At 42.8% G+C, this 6,000-nt stretch overlaps 1 protein-coding gene across 1 annotated transcript in view; it reads left to right on the top strand.

Moving 5' to 3' along the window:
* Positions 1-6,000, top strand: part of EFHB (EF-hand domain family member B) — a 59,729-nt gene that overhangs the window by 43,578 nt on the left and 10,151 nt on the right. The gene's annotated exons all lie outside the window — the stretch shown is intronic.

Here is a 6,000-nt window from a genome sequence, read left to right as displayed (position 1 = left end):
TGAGGCAGGAGAATTGCTTGAACCCGGGAGGCGGAGGTTGCGGTGAGCCGAGATCGTGCCATTGCACTCCAGCCTGGGTAACAAGAGCGAAACTCTGTCTCAAAAAAAAAAAAAAAGAAATTAAGTTTGACAAAGAAAATATTCGTACTTCATCTAAGTATCTGAGTGGTTTTTATCCTATGGTTAACATGAATTTTGTATTGATTATGCCACCTTTTCGGCTTTGGTTACCAGGAAGCTTGGAGCCAACTCAGTAAATAATGGTAGTGACATGAATAAGAGAACCTGCCACAATATGTAGTGCTCTGCTTTTAAGAATTCTTCATTTTAAATGTAATTGTAGAAAAGATGAGCATCCTAATAGCTGTTGATTATCTAAGTAAACCACCAGGCACATTCCTTATGATAAATTAAGCAGGGAGGAAACTACTGAGAGTTATTTAATGCTAATATACCTTATATATATATTTTTTAATTTTATTTTTTTTTTTTGAGACAGGGTCTCACTCTGTCACCCAGGCTGGAGTGCAGTGGCTCAATCTCAGCTCACTGCAACCTCTACCTCCTGGGTTCAAGTGATTCTCCTGCCTCAGCCTCCCAAGTAGCTGGGATTACAGGCATACACCACCACACCTGGCTAATTTTGTATTTTCAGTAGAACTGGAGTTTCACCATATTGGTTAGGCTGGAAAGTGCTGGGATTACAGGAATGAGCCATCGCACCCACCCTTGATATACCTTTTAATTAGTTAACTTTTAATACGCTGACAATATAATGTTCAGTGTCCATAAGGAGCTTTTTTTTTTTCTGAGAGAGTAATAAGATGTGGGTCTAGTACAGCTGCAGGATAATTTTTAACTATTTAAATCTTATATTTTTGGTTGCCACATTTAATTTAATGGAAAAAAACACAACAGAGCAAATAAACTATGATTTCTAAGTGAATCTTCCTGGCTTATGAAATTAATTCTGTTATTTATTGAATACTCATAGTATACATCAACTATTATTCCAGATAATGTGTAGACATTCCATTTAGGGAACTGAAAATCTAGAGGAAGAGTTACACATTGAGTGGCGGTAGTGTGCTAACGTTGGCTTCAGAGAGCATATTGCTAAATTTGCAGAAAGCTTACAAGCTAGTTGATATCACAACGGTAGCTAGAAATTACCATGATGAGAGTAGGTACACCATGGAATGCAGCACCCGCTACAAATCAGGGCTTCCTTTCACCACACCACCAAAGAGCCAGTTGGTAAACATACGTAACACAACACTGAAGTAGAGTGAGGCCCAAGTACTGTGATCAACTCAGAGTTGCAATCAGAGATTTTGGTTCCTAGCTACCATAGACTATGTAATTCGTGACAGATGTTCTTAGCAATGCAAGTCAGCTGATGATTTTCTCTTTTAATTAATTGTCTAATTAAGCATGTGCAGATTTGTGCTCACTTAAGGAGCACATTTGTTGTCAATATATAAACACTGTTAACAAACTAGAATAGTTTCCTAAAATAAATTTGACTCCCAGGCTGTAGGGTTCTCGGTTAGATTCAATACTAGTGTATAGTCCTTGTTTTTGGAGCGGCTGCATGAGGTCAGTAAGTCCAACCTCTTGTCTGTCATGCCACCAGCTGGTGGTATTTGCTCACCTTGTGGAATGACTGCAAATGGGGCTGGGGAGGATACCCAAAGGTGTTCAGTGTGGGAGGTGTAGTAACTAGGGTCATTCTCCGCGGTTTCCAATAGATTTCTTGGTAAAGTTGAGGAGGATGTCCTTCAAATTGTGGTCAGAACTGCCTGGCAGTCGGTTAAAACTAAGGTGTCGCCAGGAGTTTGAGAGAGCTGCACCAAGGCATTTTTCTTTATGATGCAGTCTTCAGGAGTGGGCTGAAAAACAAAATATCATGATGTCCCTCACTCCCCAGAACATCTGGGGTCTAAGGTATTCTTTCTCCAAGAGTTCAGTTGCTGCTCTCCCCACATTGTCACAAAATCAGTGTATCCTATTCCAGTAGCTGTAACTTCATCTTTTTTCCCGTTTACTTCCTACTTTCATCTAGAACTTTTGTCTGGAAAGGTCAGGCATAAAAGAGAATAAAACAGATCTCTGGAACTTTCCTAAGAGATCCCTGGTCCCTCTTATATCTAACCTTTCCAAACACAAGGTCTAGGTGAAAATAGAGAATATGGGCTGGGCATGGTGGCTCATGCCTGTAATCCTAGCACTTTGGGAGGCCAAGGACGGTGGATCACTGGATGTTAGGAGTTTCAGACCAACCTGACCAACATGGTGAAGCCCCATCTCTACTAAAAATACAAAAATTAGCTGGGTGTGGTGGCGCATACCTGTAATTCCAGCTACTCGGAAAGCTGAGGCAGGAGATCACTTGAACTTCAGAGGCGGACGTTGCAGTGAGCTGAGATTGGCCACTACAGCCTTGAACTCTGAGCCTCCAGTGATCCTCCCGCCTCAGCCTCCCTTGTTGCTGGGATTACAGATGTGAGCCCTTGCTCCCAGCTCTCACACTGATTTTTGAGAGGTATACACAACCAAGTGGTTATTATATTTATGACCAAGGACTATGTCAACCCAACAGGAAAATTAGGTGGCTGAAATATAATTAAATTTGAACCTCCTAGAATCCTTTTTATGCCTGGTTGCTACCAAAAGGGTGGACCAACCCTATTGGCCTGGGATTGCTGTCGGGGGGAGAAAAGGTGCATCATGTCCAGGAATGGTCATGGCAGTAACCCACATTTTCAAAATAAGTCTTTATAACCCCTGCCCCTTTTATTCTGATTACTATTCAGGAAGCAGCTGAGGCAGAATGAGTCCTTTCTGGGGACAGGTGCATTGAGTGACCAAACAGCCAGGAGCTGGTGAGAGAGGTGGACAGTTTTTGAGAAGGCCATTCCAATGCTCAATGATACCACATGGCAATGGATGGCAGGGTGTAGGAAAGGTTCATTGAATACCTTGACTAACAGCTCATTGCTGAGTAGCTTTTGTGCTATAGGGTGCACCCCATTGTCAGACTGAAAATGTTCCAGAAAGCAACACACATGATGCACATTGACTTAACTTTATGGGTCCTACTGTTGGGACTAGAGCCATGTGATTGGACTGGAATGGCAATTCCATAACTTGAATAAGTGTCAATATTAGTGTGGCACTACCAAGAGTTCTGAGTAGGGAGGAGTCAAAGGTTCACTATAGTTAGTCTGTCAGAAGCATGAGGGAGCTCCCTATGTGTGATGTGTCCTCTCTCACCATGAGACAAATGAGTCAACTTCTGGCAGTCACAAGTTTGGCATGCAGTGGTGGCTTCTGCATTAGAAACATGGAGTCCTCTATCTTGTGCCCTATGTGTAATGGGGGTGTGTTGCCATGTATGTACAGGCAGCAATGTCGGCAATCTGGATGTTCAGGCTTGATCAGCAGCTTGATTCCAGTCATTCCCATGCTTATCGTGAGTACCTACATGATCTACCCAAATAGTTCAATCAGTAGCCATAAGTTTTGTCTGTAGTTTGCAGACCCTTAAAAGGGTGTCTTTAATCTGCTTGTCTATAGTTTTCCAGGTGGCAAACCAAACAGGCAACTGCCCAAGAGTCAGTAAAAATATAACAGGTTTATCAAGGGAAGTATGGGCTAGAGACATGAGAATAGCCTTTAGTTTAGCTCAGTGACGACCCCTAGGTTTCAGCTCAGCCAGACTATCAGTGAACCAGGCCCAGGCATTTAGAGGAGGTTCTATGGATTGAGGGTGCTCTTGAATCAGTGGCTTTGCTTCAGGTGACAGAGAGGTGAATAAGTTGTTTTTTTTTTTTTTTTTTTTTTTTTTTTTTTGAGTTGTTTTTTTTTTTTTTTTTTTTTTTTTTTTTTTTTCCGTAAAGGATCACTACTCAGCTGAGTGTGGTGGCTTACATCTACAGTTCTAGCATTTTGGGAGACTGAGGCAGGAGGATAGTTTGAGGCCAGGAGTTTGAAACCAGCCTGGGTAACATAGTGAGACCCCATCTCTACAAGTAAACAAAAACAATTAGCCAGGAGTGGTAGTACCAGCTACTCAGTAGTCTGAGGCAGGACGATCACCTGAGCCCAGGAGTTTGAGGCTGCAGTGAACTATGATCACACCACTGCACTCCAGCCTGGACAAGAGTGACAGCCTGTCTCAGCAGCAGCAGCAGCAATAACAACAACAAAAATATGCTACCCTTTTACCCATAAAGCTGAGATGTTTCTAGGGTTGGGCTGGCTGCATTATTGAATATGTCATTTCTGTTTGACATCTGGGGCCTGTTTGCTCCTTTTTCACTTTGTTAGTCATTGAGTCCAAGTTGGCCCACCTCAAAATGATTATCGGCTGGAGAGTCACAAAGCCTCCGTGAGTCTAGTGTTCAGTTTCCAGAAGAGCTCAGTGAGAGGCTAATGGAGGTATACCTGGTAACTATGTTAGGGAGGCAGTGAGTCCTAAGCTTCAAGGTGCACCTTCACGTGAAGGTTGCTTTTCTTTTCCAGGGGCTCTAATTGGCAAAACCACCAGTCATAGACTTGTGACTTAAAGGATTCATTAGGGCTGTGGCATCCCAAAGATAGTAACAATTGTCTATACGTGAGTCTTCTTGATCAGGGTAATCCCCCCTGTCCCATATGAACATTCACTATATAGACATGGGAAGGATCAATACCAATTAAACCTTCAGCCTTGGAAGCCATAGCAATGATACATTGTTATCTTTCATTCTTCTCTGCTGCCCAAACCCCATTAACTGAATATGGCCATCCTTCCCTTCCACCCTCTCCCAGGACTGACTATGATGATGACTTTGGCACCTGTATCCAAACCATAAAAATGTGAGAATCTCACCCCACTTAACAGATGCATCCCTCTTGAAGATCTGGAGCCCTTGGTCCTACTTCTTCTTCTTTTTTTTTTTAATTATTTATTTATTTTACTTTAGGTGCATACTATATCTGGCATTTCTCCCCATGTTATCCCTCCCCACCCTCCCCTACCCCTGCCAACTGTCACCTGTGTGTGATGCTCCTCTCCCTGAGTCCACCTGGTCTCGTTGTTCAACACCCACCTATGAGTGAGAACAAATGGTGCTCATCTTTCTTCCTAAAGCAGTTGAGATCAGGGCTTTGGGGAGGGAGAAATTAAGGGTGCAGAGGGAGAGAATGGCTTTGCACCAGTAAGAAATATTTATTTTGAGTTTTGGTTGGCGTGGTGGTGGCATTCTAGCTCCCTGAAACAAACCACCAATGTTTTCAGTGCACACAAAGCCCTGTAAATTAGGCAGTAAGTTATCATTGACAGCATCTGTTTCAGTTTTGGGGCTCTCTTGATTCAACAGCCACATCTCCCACTGCTTTTCAGTTAGGGATGAGTGTGGGTTTGCATTTTTGGTTGTAGTAGAGGCTTTTATAAAGGAGTCTACTTTAATCTAGGGGATTTGCAGCTCTATTGTCAAGATCATGTATTTTAAGTTCTCATTCTGTTTGAATACAAGAGTTAGGTGGGAAGTTTTCCAGGGCTGTGGGTCTGACTGCAAGAATTTATAATTCATCGAGTCAGTTTCTCATTCTCTAGGGGATTGTTTCCATCAGCATGGTAAATCTAGTCCTGAGCAGTAAAAGCTTAAATAGCATGCAGTGACTCATTTATGGCTTCTCTTGGGAGTTATTTCTTCTCAGGGAAGTCTCTCCAAGGGGGCTAAAGCTCCCTTGTAGAAGTCAGGATTCACTGCAGAAACTAACAGTGAATGATTACTGGCTGGAGAGTTTTTCTTGCAGAAACTAACAAGAAAACTGGGGCCTTTGCCATTATCTCTGAATGCATTTAATGTTGGCTTGATAGACTGCAGGAGGAGCCGAGTGGTAAGATGTCCCAGCTGTTGCCATTCTTCCTTAACAAGCGTGGGGTGCTCTGCCCCTTCATTTCCCACGTAAATTAGCCAGTTTCTGCTCAGAGCCCTTATACACTTCACT

The sequence above is a fragment of the Cebus imitator genome, unplaced genomic scaffold (assembly GCF_001604975.1).
Source record: "Cebus imitator isolate Cc_AM_T3 unplaced genomic scaffold, Cebus_imitator-1.0 Scaffold24, whole genome shotgun sequence".
NCBI lineage: Eukaryota > Metazoa > Chordata > Mammalia > Primates > Cebidae > Cebus > Cebus imitator.
Note: the sequence above shows the minus strand (reverse complement) of the source record. Positions and strands in the feature narration are given on the sequence as shown.